The 19,186-nt window shown below is 47.4% G+C and overlaps 1 long non-coding RNA gene across 1 annotated transcript in view; it reads right to left on the bottom strand.

The window, feature by feature from the left end:
- The window catches only part of LOC117877025, a 53,096-nt gene extending 34,799 nt beyond the window's left edge, over nt 1–18,297 (bottom strand). Inside the window, exon 1 of the long non-coding RNA XR_004645597.1 lies at nt 18,216–18,297. This is a non-coding gene — a long non-coding RNA (uncharacterized LOC117877025). The remainder of the gene's footprint in view (nt 1–18,215) is intronic.
- Nucleotides 18,298–19,186: the final 889 nt, after the last annotated feature.

Here is a 19,186-nt window from a genome sequence, read left to right as displayed (position 1 = left end):
CAGGGATGACTAAAAAAAAAAAAAAACATAAAAAAAACCCTTTCATTTCTTCCATGTATTATTTACTTTCCATAACTATATAAATAATAACAAAATTGTATATTATGTACATTGCTGGCTGGAGACAGGGCAGGGGCTGACTGGAGGTAGGGTCTCGCTGGAGGCAGGGCAAAGGGTGCGGGGCTGGCTGCGGGCAGGGCAGGGGGTGCGGGGCTGGCTGGAGATGGGCTCTGGGGGCTATTTAAAGGGCCCGGGGCTCCCCTGCTTCTACCGCCCCGGCCCTTTAAATAGCCGAGGGAGCCCTGGGGAAACGGCGGGACTCCAGCGGCTATTTAAAGGGCCAGGGCGGTAGAAGCAAGGGGAGCCCCAGACTTTTTAAATAGCCCCTAGAGCCCCGCCGCCCTACCCCAGGGCTTCAGAAGTGGGGCTTTGGTGGTAATTTAAAGGGCCTGGGGCTCCAGCCCCTGCTAGGAGCCCCAGGCCCTTTAAATTGCTCCCTGGGGAAGCTGGCCGCCCCAGTACGGAGTACCGGCGGCAACAAAGACGCGGGGCCCTCTTAGGTGCGGGGCCTGATTCAGGGGAATCGCCTGAATCGGCCTAAAGCTGGCCCTGCTTATGCTAACTTGCTTAAGCTCATGTCTTGCAGGATACAGGCCTGTAGGTGCCTAGAGTTACTGCTGAGTCTAATAAAGGCTAAGCTAGCCCTATGGCCAACAGTCAACTTCCACTAACGCAAAAAGGGAGAGCCCCATTTCAAAACTTGGGCCAGAAGCTGGGTCAGGTGAACAAGGGTGGGAAATTGCTGCCGCTTTAGTTTTTGCCCCTAATATGCCAGCCAGAGATGGCAGTAACTTACTGCTGGTGTAGACCAGCACTAAATTACTACCCCCACCTCTTTCCTATAGCACGGGGGAAGCAGGGAGAAAACTGGGGCCCTGCGAAGGGGTGTTCACCCCACACCAGCTCTGAAATAAATAAATAAATTAATGGAGATATCCTATCTCCTAGAACTGGAAGGGACCTTGAAAGGTCATTGAGTCCAGCAGGACCAAGTACTGATTTTGCCCCAGATCCCTAAGTGGCCCCCTCAAGGACTGGGCTCACAACCCTAGGTTTAGCAGGCCAATGCTCAAACCACTGAGCTATCCCTCCCCCCAACCACTGAGCTATCCCTCCCCCCTGAAAGGGGTAAGGAAGCTCAGAATGGGTCAATTAATAAGACAGACCCCCACATGAAGGGCTTAGACCAGTGGTTCCCAAACCGGGGTTCGCACAACATTACAGGGGGGTTGCCAGAAAAATTTCCCTAATGGCGGCCAGAGGAGCGCCGGGCTTGGGAGGCAGCAGGTGGGACCCAGGAGTAGGGCAGACTGCCTGATCCCCCTGGAGCACTGAGGAGGCAGCCAAGCCCCGGTCAGTGGGGGGCTCGGCAGCCCGAGCCCCATGGAGAGCGGGGCTGGGCAGTTGGAGCTAGCAGCACAAGCCCTGCAAAGCACACAGCTGAGCTCCTGTCAGCAGGGGGTCCAGCAGCCCAAGCCCCATGGAGAGCAGGACCGGGCAGTTGGTCCTAGCAGCCCGAGCCCTGCCCCCGTCAGCGGGGGGGATGCAGCAGCCCAAGCCCCAGCGATCAGCATGGGGGTTGGCAGCCCAAGCCCCATGGAGAGCGGGACTGGGTAGTTGGGGCCGGCAGCCCAAACCCCAGTGGTCAGCGGGGACTGGCAGCCCAAGCTCAGTGGAGCGCTGAGCGGGCAGCCTGAGCCCCGAACAATGGGGTCCAGCAGCCTGAACCCCGGGGAGTGCGGAGCCAGCAGCCCAGATCCCAGCGTGGGGCCAGCAGCCCGAGCACCGTGGTGGGCAAGGTGGCAGCTGGGACCCCAGGCACGCAGGTGACAGCTCAGACCCCTGTCCTTGGCAGACAGAGGAAGTTGCATGAAGGGCAGAGTGAGCAGGGCCCACCCTGTACGTGGGGGGTGGTCCAGGCTAATTTGTCCCTCGTGGGGCACCCCCCTAGGGACACCCCTGGTGGCAGAAGAAAAGGTGTTTGCGCGCCAAACCAGCCGGAACCACGATGTAGCCAGTGAAGCAGCATTAAGCTGCCTCAGTAATTCCATACTAAGTCATTCTCTCTGGAGTGCTGTTTTGCTTCAGTGAGACATGAGTGAATCTTCTCATTTGCTAGTTGGTTGGTTGTTAGCAGTCTCTCTGTGTTATTGTTATTAGAACTTTTGTACACAAGTTCAATGGATAAGTGGCTGAAAAAGGAAAGTGTAAAGACGCAAGAATCGGCTAATGTTTCCTCAAGTCCACACTGTGGAAAATCTAAGTGTAATGATCATGATGGTCCTGGAAAGTCACTTGCAAAGAAAAGAAAATATGATGATGATTATATAAAATATGGCTTTACATGCATTGGTGATGAAGAATGTCCAAAACCACTGTGTGTAATTTGTGGTGATGTTCCAGCAAACAGCAGCCTCAAACCTTCTCTACTTTGGTGCCATTTAGAAAGTAGGCATCCTGCACAACTCGACAAGCCTGTTGTTTTTTTCAAGCAAAAATTAGCTGAGAGGAAAAGTGGAATTACCAATTTTCTATCCAAAGCAAGTACTGATAATGAAAATGCACTTGAAGCATCATACCACATGAGCTACCGAGTAGCAAAAGCATCAGAAGCCCATACCATAGCAGAGAGCTTGATTGGCCAATATATAAAAGACGTAGTTCATTACATGCTCGGAGAAAAGGCTGCAAAAAGGATTGACATGGTACCTTTATCCAATAATACATTGTCACAAAGAATTAATGACATGTCAAATAATGTAGAGACCACAATTGTACATAGAGTGAAAAATAGTCCATATTATGCCATACAGTTAGATGAATCAACTGATGTAGCTAATCAAGCTATTTTGCTACTGTTTGTACGTTATGTGAATGAAGATATGGTTGAAGAAGACTTGTTGTTTTGCCAACCATTGGAAGAATGTACAACTGGAGAAGATATCTTCAATCTGATTAATGCATATTTTCAAGAAAAGGAAATAGATTGGTCTCGTTGCCTAGGCATTTGCACTGATGGGGCCACATCAATAATGGGGAAGTATACTGAATTTGTAGCTTGAACAAAAAAGGTTGCATCAAAAGTCTCTTGGACTCATTGCAGTATCCATAGACAAACCCTCGCAACAAAACACATGCCTGAGAGACTGAAGGAAATGCTGGACAATGCAATGAAAATGGTGAATTTCATAAAATCACAGCCAACAGATTCCAGAATATTTCACGTACTTTTTGAAGAAAAGGGTAGTATACAGAATTGTCCGTTGACCCATACCGAAGTTAGATGGCTCTCACGGGGCAAAATCCTTGTGCACTTGTTTGAGCTTAGAACAGAAATCCTAGTTTTTTTCAACAGCTACCTGGCTCAATAATGTTTGGCTCCAGAGCCTAGCTTATTTAGCAGATATTTTCTCAAGAATTAATTACCTAAATTTATCTCTTCAAGGCCTCAATGTAACAGTTTTCAATGTGCAAGAGTGAGTTGAATCCATGATAAAGAAGTTGCAGTTCTGGGAAAGTTGTTTGGAAAACCATCAAATGGAGTGTTTCAGTAATCTTCATGACTTCCTGGCAGAACATAAACTTCAGTTGGATCAGTGCACTAAAGCCAATATAACTGCACACATAAAAGGACTTTGCACAACTTTCAGGGAATACTTTCCAGCTATGTCAGGCGATAATGACTAGATACGCAACCCTTTTGATGATACCACTTTCTCAACACAGATCTTGAACACAGGAAAAAGAGAAATTGATTGAGCTCTCCTGTGATTACGAACTGAAAAGGAGTTTCAGAAATCTGTCACTGATCAACTTTTGGCTGAGTTTAAGAAACAAGTACCCCCTTCTGGCAGAAAAAGCTACTACAGTTTTGTTACCATTTTCAACAACGTACTTATGCGAGAAAGTGTTTTCCTCATATACACATCTGAAAACCAAATACGGAAACAGATTTGATGCCGAACCAGACCTGAGACTTTATCTTTCTCCAGTGGTTCCAGACTTCCAAGAGCTATGCTGAGCAAAGCAAGCGCATCCATCACCCTGAGGAAATTTAAACTTAAATCCCTGGAAATATTCACATTTAGGAGGGGGTTCACGAGATTTCACAATTTAGTGAAAGGGGTTCGTGGGTTGTTAACATTTGGGAACCATTGGCTTAGACTGAAGAAGCAACCCCTGATGGGTGGATGAAGCTCAGCTGAGCAGATGGCCTGGCTAGTATAAAGAAATGGTAGCAGTGAGGGAGTCTGCAGCCACCCTCCTAAGAGCTTGGCCCTGAGGGAAGGTCATACTCAGAAAAGAGAAGGTTGGAGAAGAAAACTGGTGGGAAGCGAGTAGGAAGCATCCCAGGAAAAGGGCAGCAAGGCTGAAGACCGAGCAGACCTTGGCTGCGTGTTGTAGGGTCCCTGGGCTGGAACCCAGAGTAGTGGGCAGGCCTGGGCTCCCTACCAGCCACAGCTGGAGCGGCATAGCCTGGACAGCTGGTCCAGTGCATCCCTATACCCTGGAAGGAAAAGCATGCAGTGTCCAGTGGGCTGGGTCATGAAGAGGAAGCTGCAGTCCCTGGTGTGAGAGGTGCTGCAGAGGGAGAAGAGGACAATGGGTGGGGAGAGACTGCAAGGGGAGGTGTCAGACCTGAAAAGCTAATCCCCAGAACAGCCAGGAGGAAGCACCACCTAGTGGTGAGTAGAGCACCCCAGGGCAGGCCTGCAGAGTTTCGTTCAGTATGGCCACTGTATTTCCACAAGTGCAGGGCAGCCCTGTCTGCAGCACGGCATCTCCACAGGACCAAGATACCACTGTGCTTTTGGCAGTAAGCACTCCATTACTCAGAACAGAGCTTTTGTGGAAATGAGTCTGCTGCAGTTCTCTGGTCCCCGAGGCTGTCCCACCAAACCTAGTCCCATGATGGGCACCACCCTTCCAGGAACAAACTTAGCAGCTGGTCACTTTGGAATAACTCACCCCAAAATATGAGAAGGATCCTTTTCCTAAACTATTGTAAGTCCTATTTTTCATTTTCCTATCAGACTCTTTATAGCCTGCGAGGAAAAGCAATCAGTTGTCTGTCTGGCATGACTCTTGGATTGACTCACAAAAAATATGACCAAAGGAAAGCCCCAGTGCAACAATCCAAGGCAGAGAAATCTAAAACAGCCAGGGAGATGGAAAATTCAGAAGAGCACAGAAGCAAAGTCAAGTTGATGATGTTACTGATCTTTTTGATCTGGAATAGGTCCAGTTCTTCCCCATAGTTTGCACTTGGGGGGCAACGGGATAGATGCACCTCCTTGTGAACACTATGTGCATTATCAGAGCTTTACAAACAACCAATAAATATAATACCCAAATGCACATAGGGTAGTATTCTAAAACCATTGCACTAAGTAGAGTTACCTTCTTTTGGGAGAAAGTGTGCTTCCTGGCATGCTCTGGTAACTGTGTCCTGCTATTTGTATCTAAAGTTTGGAGGCAGGCCATAAGAAAAAAGTGACCCCCGCTACTATGTGTAACAAATATGAATGTTCTGATTTAAGGATCCATTATAGGAAATATTTTCCAGGATAAACATTCTGAAAGTGTTCCAGGGACTTTCTTCTGTGAACTGGAACTGGGACAAACCCTGAAGTGAGCATTAACTAGCCGTACTGTCCATGGGAATGAGTAATCTAGTTCAGGAACATACAGAGGGGTGCCTGCATGATTGTGTCACTGACATGGCTCTGCCATAGCAACCCCACTGGCTAAATGTGGCTTTGCAGCTCCCTGCCTCAGTTTCCCCTTACCAAGGTTTTCTCTCTCCTGGGGATTCATGTGGCTCAGCCAATGGCAGATTAATGCACAGGCCCAATTTAGGGGCCCCAGGAATGCTGGAAGCTGGGTAGAAGAGGGAAGGCCACCAGTGCTGGAACTGTGGCCAGGCCCCTATGCCTTATCTTTCCCTGGGGCCCCACCCCCTGCACCTCTTCCCCTGAAGTCCCACCCCCTGGCCAGGCTAGAAACCAGAGACAGGCCAAGGTAAGAGCTGCCCCAGACCCTCCACCTGCCCTGAATCGGGAGGCCTAGAGGCCCGAGAGCAGCCCCCATTCTGTGTTCCCCCTACCCCCTGCGGCATACCACCCCGGGCAGGTGGAGGGTCGGGGGCTCCCCACAGCAGCCCGGGCTCCCTGGGCGGCTCTTAGAAGCCTCAGGGGAGAGGATGAACAGGGAGAAGGACCCACAGTGAGGGAGGGTGCTACGGGCCACCTCATGCCCTCCCCCCGGGAAGAGGCTGGCACCTCTAGCAGGGGCTGCGCTTTGCAGTGCGGGAGCTAATCATCTTATCAAGTCCCCCAACGCAAAGCCTAGCCCCTGCCAGAGTCTCTGCCTATGTTAAAAAGTGGGCAGGTATGGCCCTCCCACAGTTCTGGCATCCCTGGGGTGGGGGGCCCCCCAAATGTTCTTTGGGTCCAAGGCCTTAATAGATCTTAATCCACCTCTGGGCTCAGGCCTCCAACTGGATCACTCTCCGGCTTCTCCGCACATTGGAGTTGGTGATGTGGTTTAGCCTTCTGCCCAGGTTAATAACTAAAATTTACCTCTTCTGGTGTAAAGTAAATCCAAACAAACAGTTCTTTGGTTCACCTTCTGGGCTACCTTTAAGTCTTTCTGCTCTGGGGTAGAGTGCTGATTCCCAGGCTCCTTTCATAGAATCCTTCTCACAATCTCAACCCCACAGGGCTACCTTTCAGCCTTCCTGGCTCTGGGATAGTCCCCTGTTTTTTCCAGACCCTACTTCAGAGCCTTCAACAAGAGCCCAACTTGCTCCCTTCTTCCTGAGTTCTCTCAGTCCTTTTATGAGGTCCTACATAAAGTAAAAAATTGATAAGGGAAGCAAAGGGACACAAGGCAAACTCTATGGCCAGCCAAGTTAAAAACAAGGAGGTTTTTTAAAGTATATTAGGAACAAAAAGAATCCTAACAATAGTATTGGTCCATTACTAGATGGAAATGGTAGAATTATGAATAATAATGCAGAAAAAGCAAAAGTGTTCAATAAATAGTCTGTTCTGTATTTGGAAGGACCAAACAGATGATGTAGTCAGATCATATGATAATATTCTTTCTATTCCACTAGTATCTCAGGATGTTAAACAGCAGCTACTAAAGTTAGACATTTTTAAATCAGCAGGTCCAAATAACTTGCATCCAAGAAGTTTAAGAGTTGACTGAAGAGCAAACTGGACTGTTAATGTTGATTTTTCAATAAGTCTTTGGAAAGTTCCAGAAAACTGGAAGAAAGCTAATGTTGTGCCAATATTTAAAAAGAGTAAATGGGATGACCTGGTTAATTATAGGCCTGTCAGTCTGAAATAGATATCAAGAAAGATAATGGAGCTGCTGATATGGGACTTGATTAATAAAGAATTAAAGGAGGGTAATTTAATTAATGCCAATCAACATGGGTTTATGGAAAATAGATCCCGTCAAACTAACTTGACATCTTTTTTGTACGAGATCACAATTTTAATTGTTACAGGTAATAGTGTTGACCTAATATACTGAGACTTCTATAAAGTATTTGACTTGATACCACATGACACTTTGGTTAAAAAGCTAGAAAGATATACAATTAACATGTCACACATTAAATGGATTAAAAGCTGGCTGATAGGTCTCAAAATGTAATTGCAAACAGGGGATCATCCTTGAACAGGTTTGTTTCTAGTGGGGTACCACAGGGTTAGGTTCTTGGCCTTACACTATTTAAAATTTTGATTAACAATCTGAAAGAAAACAAAATCATCCTGTAAATTTTCAGATGACCCAAAAATTAGGAGAGCACTAAATATGAAGAGGACATGTCACTGATCCAGAGCGATCTGGATCTCTTGGTAAGCTGGGCTCAAGCAAACAATATGCATTTTGGTACAGCTAAATGTAAATGTATACATCTAGGAAGAAAGAATGTAGGCCACACTTACAGAATGGGGACTCTATCTTGGGAAGCAGTGACACTGAAAAACACTGGATGTCAAGGTAGATAACCTGTTGAACATGAGCTCCCAGTGTGGTCAAAAGAGCTAATGCGATCCTGGGATGCATAAACCGGGGAATCTCAAGTAGGAGTAGAGAGGTTATTTTACCTCTGTATTTGGCACTGGTGTGACTGTTGCTCTGTCCAGTTCTGGTGCCTGCAATTCAAGAAGGATGCTGACAAATTGGAGAGAATCCAGAGAAGAACCATGAGAATGACTAAAGGATTAGAAAACACGCCTTATATAGTGATAGACTCAAAGAGCTCAAACTATTTAGCTTAACAAGGGGAAATTTAAGGGGAGACTTGATTACAGTTTGTAAGTTCCTACTTACAAATATTTACTTCAGTCTAACAGAGAAAGACATAATACAGTCCAATGGCTGGAAGTTGAAGCTAGATAAATTCAGACTGGAAAGAAGGCGCACTTTTAATAGTGAGAGTAATTAACCTTTGGAACAATTTCCCAAGGGCTGTGGTGGATTCTCCATCACTGACAATTTTTACATCTAGACTGGATGTTTTTCTAACATTATTTTGGGAAGTTTTGTGGCCTGTGTTATCCAGGAGGGCAGACTAGAAGATCACGGGGTCCCTTCTGCCCTTGGAAGCTATGAAATCTGTGAATGTTGATATAGCTGTGTTCTAGGGCAGAAGCTTATCTATAGTAAGAAATGCTTTTTGAAAATGGGGAGCTGACATTTCTCCGTTCAATGTATAAGCAGATTCTGGGTTCTACCTTGTCCCAGAACCATATCTGCAAACAATGAGTTGCCCCCCACAGAATAACTTGATCATGTTCTGATGTTCACTATATCCACAATTATGACTTGCAAGTTGCAGCATATTAAATCTAGGTGAGACTTTCTTTCTACTTGATTTTAAACTAACTCTGGTGAATCAGAGTTCACTATAAGCAAGTTCTGTTCACAGAATGCCACACTGACCTGGAATATTAAATACATGGTGTGCACAGTGGATATAGTGATGCATTTTTAAATGAAAAAGATCATTTCCCCTCCCTTCATGGCACAGGGGGAAAGTGGAGTATTAAAGCCAGGGAACAATCATACAGTGTTGGAAGAGAACGCTACCATATTTTGAGGCAGTTTATTGTGTTCTGTAGCTCCATCTAGTGGATGGTTTGCAATTTCACTTCAATATCGAAGCTGAATTATCATATGGATGGCACCAATAGACTGGGCCGGCTTCCAGTACGCCCTACAGATTAAAATGTAAAGTAATATTATGTACCAATCATGCATTCCTTTCCCAGCCTAAATTTCCAGTGATTTTAATAGAGCCTTGTTTCCACTTAGGAAATTTGGACCCCAATACACCTGAAACGCATCATCTCCACACATAACATTTCTCTGCCTGATGCATAGGAATTCTCTCCACCACCTGGAACACAGCTGACCAGAACTGTGCTCTGAACACAGTGAACCAACATGCAATCCTCCATTGTGTCAATTTCTACTGGTGCAGTAGCCAGGTAGATGACAAGTCTTAGAATAACGGCCCCAACAGATGTGATGAGCAGTGGGTGCAGAACTTTTGGCTGTGCAAGGCCATTTTCCTGGGTCTGTGTACCGAACTCGCCCCAGCCCCACACCAAAATGAGAGCTGCACTGACAGTGGAGAAGCGAGTGGCAATTGCACTGTGGAAACCTGTAATGCCAGATTGCTTCCCATCAATTGGGAATTCAATTTGGAGTCAGGAAATCTACCATGGGGTCAGTTGTCATATAAGTGTGCAGGCCAGGCAGGGCCATTAATCACCCCCTGCCATGCAGGACTGTGGCTCTTGGCAATGTGCAGGACAGAGTGGATGGCTTTGCAGCTATGGTTCCTGAACTGCGGTGGAGCGATAGATGGCGCGTGACGTATGTCCCTATTTTGGCAGAATACGTCAGCAGAAAGGGCTGCTATTCCATGGTTATACAAGCATTGGTGGATCACTGGGGACACTTCACCAACATCAGTGTTGGCTGGTCAGGGAAGGTGCATGACACACACATCTTTAAGAACACAGGACTGTTCAGAAAGCTGCAAGCAGAGATTTTCTTTCCTGACCAGCAGATTATCATTGGCAATGTTGAAATGCCAAGTGATCCTGGGAGACCCAGCCAGTGTGTGGGTTCTGTCGTGTCTCTTGTAATAGACCGAAGATAGGACTCAAATGTGGTACCCACAGAAGGGATTCTCCACTTGGGATGTCGGCGGCATTGAAGTTATTATTAATTCTTTATATTACAGTAGTACCTAGAGGCCCCAGTCAAGATCCAGGCCCCATTGTGCTGGGTGTTGTACAAACATAAAATAGTCAGTCCTTGCCCCAAAGAACATGTGCAATCTAAGGTTCTGATCCTACAAGCTAGGGATGGGCTGCGCTGGAGTCCCGCTGACTTCAGAGGGACTCTGTGATGGCTGAGGGAAGAATGGCCATACTGGGGGTGGGGAGAGAGGACTCCCCTCAGCCCCGGGGCTACGGCGGGGAGAGAGGCGGGATCTGCATTAATTACCCCTCCGTTTTTTGTTTCTATTGGTTGCGCACATCCGCCCATCACCTTGATATTGGTGCTGCACATAACAAAATTCATTCCGCACCTGGATGGAAAAATATGAGCGGGAACTTCGTTACAGAAAGTAAAACTTAAGATGCTGAACTCACTCCCCTTGTGCCCCCAAAGTTTGAGGCACTACATTCCCACTTCTGCTTGGGATTGCTTGTTCCCAGGGCCAGTCACAGCACCAGCCATGGTGAGTATGGCTCTCTGAGTTGGGGAAATGAGGAGGGAACTGCTCAGGTGCCCTATACTACTAGAATCGTGCAATGTCACTGAACACTGGCACCATTTTCCACAGGTGATGGTGATTTTGGCTGATATCTCACGCCTGAGAATAACAGAGGCAAAGCTGCTGCTGGTGTCCCAAAGCTGCCCAGGTCCATATGCTGGTAGCCTGTGTAATGCAGTGGTTCCTGCTGAAGTTATCGCTGAGGGTGTGGGAAAATGTCCTACCGCGGCAGAAGAAATAAGATAGCTCTCCCTAGAAACCTTCAGCAGAGCACCTCCTTGAAAGTTTCATCAAGATCTCCCCAGAGGATTCATGGGATATCCCGCTGCACATAAACAATCTGCTCCTTATGCCCCGCCTACTCAAGAGGGGAGTGAACAGCAGATAGCAACTCTACCTCCCCTGGTTGTACCACTACCTCTTCTAACACAAGTAAATTAATAAGTCCAAAGATGTCTCTTGCTACTGTCAGGGGGCATCCCTGATACTGAAAATTAAACTACACACTTCCCCGAGATTCCTTCCCCTGCAGCAGGCTTGCCCATGCTCAACTGGCTGGATCTGCATTGGAGTCAAAAACAGGTCCTGGCTCGCTGTGCAGCTGGATCTCCTGGTCACCTGTCCCCCATACTCCTCCTCCTCTTCCTTGTCCACCTCTTTCTCCTCACTGTTCATGGCAGGGCCTGTGACTTGGGCTCCTCGGAGGTATCCATGGTGCTGTCAAGGGTGTTGGAGTCAGAGTAGCAGCCGTGTTAGTCTGTATCCGCAAAAAGAACGGGAGTACTTGTGGCACCTTAGAGACTAATAAATTTGTTAGTCTCTAAGGTGCCACAAGTACTCCTGTTCTTTTTTCAAGGGTGTTGGGGTCTCTGCCGAGGATGGCATGCAGATCTTTGTAAAAGCAGCAGGTCTGAGGCTTGGCTCCAGATTGATTGTTAGCTTCTCTGGCCTTCTGGTTTGCCTGCTGCAGCTCCTGGGCTTTTTCGTGCCACTGCTGCTGGTCCCTGTCATAGCCCTTCTCCTGCATCCCCTGAGCAGTCCGCTTGTAGTTGTCCACGTTTCTACAGCTGGATTGGAGCTTTGTCTGTAGAGCTTCCTCTCCACACAGGCCCAGGAGATCCAACATCTCCTGTCTACTCCAGGCAGGAGCAGGTCTGCAGGTTATGGTCACCTGGGCAGTTGCATTGAACAATGGATAGCTACTAGGCGTGCTCACCAAGCCAGAAAAAGGGATTTCAAAAATTCACAAGGCTTTAAAGGGGGGGTGGGATTCCCTGGGCAGCGGAGTTCACAATGGTGACCAGATAGTTCAGTTTGGAGCACTGTGGGACAGCTGCTGGAGGACAGCAAGGGCTGATGTACATAAAGCAGTGTCTGCACTGCATCAACCTAAGTACTTCAACCTTGGCTCTATGCCACTCGCGGAGGTGGTATTAAGTCAACATAACAGGACACGTATGTCAGCAAGAGCCAAATGTAAGTGAAGACATATACACAATTAGGTCGATGGCTAATTTTGTAGAGTAGACCAGGCCTAACAGTGAAGAGGGCCTGAAGGAATGATAAACATCCATTTATAAGTGGAAACAGAACAGCAGATGGCACACAATTGAAGCCAGCATTATAATCTGGTCTAGGGGCTCTCTGTAATTCACTGATAGGCCAGACACGCATACTATGAGCAGGTTACGGACAGGAGCTGAACCCAAACAGTGAAATGCATATTCTTTCTGGGCTGCCTTCTGGGGAAAGAGACTTAAATTTTTTTCAGTCAGAATATTTGAGAGCGGTAACATGAGCTTTGTTCTCCCATCACCTATCTGAGTGGGATCAAACAGGGTCTCGGAAGGGACTGTTGTCATGCAAATGTAAATGTGCTTCTCTTGGAGAAGCTGAGCTTTCCCAGCTCTGTGACTCATCACTTTCCCCCACGCTTCTGCTGCTGCTGGCTTGTCTTCTGCACTTGCACTTTCCAAACTACACAGCGGGTTTTGTCTTGTATCACGATTGAGAAAGGAAAGTTTACAAGACAGACAGAGACCATGTGATTTCCAGAATTGCTTCTTTTCCTGTTCACTTCATGTCTTAGGCGCCGACTCCGTGGGTGCTCTAGGGCTGGAGCACCCACAGGGAAAAATTAGTGGGTGCCCTGCACCCACTGGCAGCCAAGCTTCCCTCCCCACCCCACCTCACCTCCTCCTCCGCCTCTGCCTCCTCCCCTGAGCGCGCTGCGTCCCCGCTCCTCCGCCTACCTCCCAGAGCTTGCCACTGCCAAACAGCTGTTTGGCGGCATAGCAAACGCTGAGAGGGACGGGGGAGGAGTGGGAACCTGGCGTGCTCAGGGGAGGAGGCAGGGAAGAGGCGAGGCTGGGACGGGGATTTGGGGAAGGAGTCAGAATAGGGGCAGGGAGGGGGCGGAGTTGGGGCAGGGACTTCGGGGAAGGGGGTGGAATGGGGCAGGGCAGAGGCGGAGTCGGGGCAGAGGAGGGTCGATAACCCACCAGCGCAAGCAGAAGTTGGCGCCTATGCTTCATGTCATTGGGTTTTTTTGCAGTGCCAAATCTTGGCCAAAATAATCCCATCCTTCCTCTAACCCTTAGCCATGAACCTTGGACTCAGCATCCCAGCACCAGTGAAAACAAGCAAGCATAAAGCGCAGTAGCAGTATTGTAACCCAGGAGGTTACATGGAGGCTTGATTATTGCAAACTTTCCCCAGAGCATACCCCCCTCATGGTGCACGGTGGCAGTGCAGTCACCCTGCCTCAGTTTCCCTTTGTCTCCAATAGTTCCCTCAGCATTTAGCACAGCTCAGTTGCGGAGGTGACTCAGCCCGCTGGCCAAATCACAAATGTTCACCCCTTTTGGGATAATCAGAGCACAAAGGAGAACACTAGCATCAGCCTTCTGCCCCAAGCTCACACCAGGCAGCCATTCCTCTGAGGGTCGCTTCAGTTACACACAACAGTCTCCAGCCTCTTTGTGGGCTCCAATTCCCACCCTCCTGGGCTCTAGTCAGTCCCTTTTCCCTTCCCTGAACAGCAGGGTTTGTTGGACCCCTTGACCAGGGTAGCAGCATGGGGGGGACCCACACTCAGCCTTACTATGGGTTCTCAACCCCAGAAACCCTAGATTACTTGGCTATCTTTCCTTCCCAGACATAGGTGCTGGAACTGGGGGGAGTGCCGCACCCCCTGGCTTGAAGTGGTTTCCATCATATACCGGGTGTACAGTGTGGTTCAATGGCTCTCAGCATCCCCACTATAAAATTTGTTCCAGCACCCCTGTTCCCAGGGCTTTTCTATGTGCCAATCTGGCCTGTCTGCAGAGTTTTTTCCCCCATGATGCCTTTCTAGCCCTAATCATGGGCCCAAAACATCTTCCCCATTGCAACAGAGCTTCTGCAGCCCTCCTTCCTAGGCTATGCTTTAACCCAGGCAGCATTCCTCAGCCCACTGGAATTTTATCTCCATGTGGATCTCTCCATCCTGACTGAGCTGAAAGCAGCCTTTATAATGCTCAGGAGGTAATCACCTGACAGTAGCACCTGGCCCATATTCCCAGCTTGGTCTGCTGATTCTTACTGAACTGTTCTTAAAGGGGCCAGTCTTGGAACAGGGTTGGCTGGCCCTGGGTTCCCAATGCCCTTATAGGGGACAGACCAGTTTGCTCCAGGAAGGTTCAGTTCAGGGTTTAGACCCAGATCCTCAAAAAGTAGTTAGGTTCCTCACTTCCATTGGTTTAATCTAGGAACAAGAATGTAGGCCATACCTGCAGATGGGGGACTATCTGGGGAAGCAGTGACTCTGAAAAAGATTTTGGGCCTGTGGCGGGTAATCAGCTGAACATGAGCTCCCCGCAGTGTGACACTGGGGCTAATGTGATCCTGGGATGCATAAACAGGGGGATCTCAAGTAGGAGTAGAAAAGTTGTATTTGGCACTTGTGCAACCGCTGCAGGAATCCTGTGCCAGTTCTGGTGCCCACAATTCAAGAAGGAGGTTGATAAATTAGAGAGGATTCAGAGATAGAGTGACCAGATGTCCCGATTTTATAGGGACAGTCCCGATTTTTGGGTCTTTTTCTTATATAGGCTCCTATTACCCCCCACCCCCTGTCCCGATTTTTCACACATGCTGTCTGGTCACCCTATTCAGAGAAGAGTAATGAGAATGATTAAAGAATTAGAAAATGTGCCTTATAGTGATAGCCTGAGCTCTTTGAGTCTATTTCGCCTAACAAAGAGAAGGTTAAGGGGTGACTTGGTTACAGATGACAGTATAAGTATTTGAACAAATATTTGATAATGGTCTCTTCAATCTAGCAGAGAAGCGTATAACATGATCCAATGGCTGGAAGTTGAAGCTAGACAGATTCAGACTGGAAATAAGGTTCCAATGGTTAAAAAATTACACAATATACCAAGGGCTGTAGTAGATTCTCTGTCATTGGCAAGGTTTACATCAAGGTTGGATGTTTTTTTCCAAGATCTGCTCTAGGAACCATTTTGGGGACGTTCTCTGGTCTGTGTTATACAGGAGGTCAGGCTGGATAATCCCAATGGTCCCTTCTAGCCTGGGAATTCTGAGTCTCCAGCCTTTGTTTGCTGCTGCCCTGAGCTAGAGCTGGGTGAACAATTCACAGAAAATAAGTTCTCTTGTCCTATACTTGGATTGTAAGCTTTGTCCTTTTGATCTATGTCCATACAACATCTAGCACAATGGGGCCTGGCCAGTGACTGGGGCTCCTAGGTGTTATCACAGTACAAATAATATTTTTCCTCCTTTGCTGTTTGCAAACAGACTCTGTTCCTAATTCACCCATTATCTGGGTGGCAGAAATGGTTGGGTGGCGTGACTACATATTTGCATGAGTATTCATGACACTTTCTCTCTCTGCACATCAAATGTGCTTGTCTGAACGTTGGCAGAAGGTGCATCAGAGGGCTGTCCAGACTGCATTCATGGATGTAGTCCAACAAATGGTGGCTAGTTGTATTCGTTCCATTGCTGCAGTGGCAGAGCACACCACACAGGGGTTAGCCGCGCATTGCAGACAACACAACACCAACAGTATCTCCCAATCTAGAAAGCTCATAGTCTAGAATGTGGACACAAACCACAGGTGAATAAACTGACAAACAGAAGTGGGAAGGACAAGGTAACAGCAGAGAGAGGTGCATTAGTAGTCACCAGTTTGACCGAGTGACTTTTGGGGCACTTTTGACCAATCTCTGCTCAGCACCGAGGTTACGTTAATAGATTCAAAGATGATAATGCAGCAGGGGTCACCGTGATCTCCCAGTCTGACCTCCTGTATAACACAGGCCATAGGACTTCCCTGAAGCTCAACTCACAGACTTCAGGGATTGCTGCTGCTGAAAGTGGACACTCACAGAAACAAGAGACAGTCCGAACCCCTGTTTTTCGCAAGGTAACTTTCAGGCTATCACATCATCTGCTGTTTTCTTATTGCCTCTTTATTATTATAGCAAATTCTAGTATCTAGTCAGCCCAAAGCATGCATCCTTTGTAGACTGGGAGCTATAATAAAAGGGATCACAACCTGCTAGTCCTCTCTCCTCCCCTCCCCAGCTCCACTAGATGGCAGCAATTGTGTATCTTTTCCACTTCTTTTTATTGCTCCCATTGTACTTTTGTAAGACACACACTAAGCCAGGAGTAGGCAACCTATGGCATGCGTGCCAAAGGCAGCACGCGAGCTGTTTCACACTGCCTGGGTCCTGGCCACCAGTTCGGGGGGCTTTGCATTTTAATTTAATTTTAAATGAAGCTTCTTAAACATTTTAAAAACCTTATTTACTTTACATACAAGAGTTTAGTTATATATTATAGACTTATAGAAACGTTAAAATGTATTACTGGCACGCGAAACCTTAAATTAGAGTGAATAAATGAAGACTCGGCGCACCACTTCTGAAAGGCTGCCGACCCCTGCACTAAGCTTTAAGGCAGCCTTTAAGCTGTCCTTTGTGCTGTCGAGTGCCCTTCCCCTCCTGGTAAATAATTGTCTTTATCACAATTTCTAATCAAAGGGCTCTTTCTTATACTCTGCTACTTCTGGAATCTACCCTACAATGATGTCCTGGAGCCACAGCTCCCCACAATTTTCAGTTCCTCCTTCTTTGACCATATTAATCAAGCTGTGACACTCTGGGGACCTGGCTTTCCCAGACCTGAAGAGCTCCGTGTAGCATGAAAGCTTGTCTCTCTCACCAGCAGAAGCTGGTCCAATAGCAGATATTACCTCACCCACCTTGTCTTTTTTGTATTAATCAAGTGTTTTGTAGAGTGTTTAACATTATTAACTTCTATGGATGTTTGTTGTAATAAAGATTAGTTGGCTTTATCCGTACTCTTAAGTGTTGTTAAGACATGAGTGTACCATCCAATCTGGCCTTTCACTGTCTTGTCTGTCCTGGATGTTTACAATTCTCCCATGTCAAGAAACTGATGACTGGGCTGGGGTTTTCTGTTCTCATCTGTAACCTGACCTGCAAAGTCACAGCTAAGGACAAAATCTGAAAGAAATTTCCACACACAAGTTATTCTGGCCAATGTGGTGACAGACATGTGACACAATGTTTGACTCACTAGCTCCCTGGATTCTCCTTTTTGGGAGGGGGGGAAAAATCACAAATTAGTATAGTAACAATACCTAGCTCTTATAGAGTCCTTGTCAACAGTAAATCTCAAAGCATTTTATAAAGGAGGTCAGTATCATTACCCCTATTTTACAGATGAGAAAACTGAGGCACATAGAGCACAGGTGACTTGCTAAGGTCACCCAGCAGCAATAGACGCCAGCTCTCCTGCATGCAGGCCAGTTTCCTATCCACGAGACCACACTGCCAAGGGAATTGTTCCTAAAGAGGTACAACTGCTGTGGGTCTTTTTTTCTTCCCCCAGAGGATGTTATATGTCTGATGAAACTGAAAGGCTGACACACACTTGCCTTAAGCACTATATCCTCCTTCCCCATTCATCATACTGCCTTGGCAAAGCTATTGAATAAAGCCTTGATGTGCACATGACTCTGCACATCTCACTAAGCCTCTATTGAGAGCCTCTGCTTCTAACTTACATCTAGAAGGTGCACTAGTGCTTGCAGTGCAATTCAGGGGAGTTAGTTTCATGGCGTCTCAACCCTCTTGTGAGCCAAGGTGGCCGCTGTAGACATCTAACTAACCTGGGGGATCAGAAGTCTCTTGGAAATACAATGTGATTCATAATTACCCTTTTTCTAGACACTACGTCACTGTTCAGAGACCCCACTAATAATTAAACTGAGCCCCTACAGTAGCTGTAAGAGGGTTACCTGCCAAGCTATTCTGGGAACAGACGAAACTAGAGCTGGTCTCAAGGCACAAAATTCAGCTCCAACAGCCCCAGGCTTGCAGGCTCTGTCTGTAGAAAGCCCCTCCCAGGTAGGGAAAGTAGGCAACTGATAACAGTGAGTCAGCAAAACCCACTTAACCCTTTCCCTTCACTAAGGATTCAGACCTGTTAGCTGGGCGAGTGGTTTCAGATTAACATTGTCAGCCTGTCACTGGGCTGTTTCACATGCTTTCCTCAGCAGTTCTTAATAGACGCTCCCTCAGAATCCCACAGGATTTGTATCTCTATGAATGATATGGGGTGGAATTGTGCTCACCCACACAGAGCTTAAGTACATGTGAAATGTACAGGTGACCTACAGGAGTTTGAGGCCCTCTAGCCCTTTAAGTAGTGAACAGAGAAGATGCACAGCTGGGCTGTGTCTGCAATGTACACCACGTTCACTGGGACGGGAACCAGTTGATCAGCACAGTTCACTGCCAATGCCCTTTCCCATCCCCAGCCTGTCCCCTGTCCCAGAGCCCCTCCCTGGTGCCATAGAAAGATGTTTTGGCAGTGTTCCATGGTACACCGGGGCACAGATTCCCCTCTTTTAGGGCCTCCTGACAGGGTTTCTTTGGCCTGGTCTACACTAGGAGGTTATGTCGAATTTAGCAGCGTTAAATCGAATTAACCCTGCACCCGTCCACACAACGAAGCTATTTAGTTCAACATAGAGGTCTCTTAAATTTGATTTCTGTACTCCTCCCCAACGAGGGGAGTAGCACTAAATTTGACATGGCCATGTCGAATTAGGGTAGGTGTGGATGGAAATCGACGCTAATAGCTCCGGGAGCTATCCCACAGTGCACCACTCTGTTGACACTCTGGACAGCAGTCCGAGCTCAGATGCTCTGACCAGCCACATAGGAAAAGCCCCTTTTCCTGTCTCGGCAGTTTGAATCTCATTTC

Source organism: Trachemys scripta, chromosome 4 (genome assembly GCF_013100865.1).
Source record: "Trachemys scripta elegans isolate TJP31775 chromosome 4, CAS_Tse_1.0, whole genome shotgun sequence".
In the NCBI taxonomy this organism is placed as follows: Eukaryota; Metazoa; Chordata; order Testudines; family Emydidae; genus Trachemys; species Trachemys scripta.
Note: the sequence above shows the minus strand (reverse complement) of the source record. Positions and strands in the feature narration are given on the sequence as shown.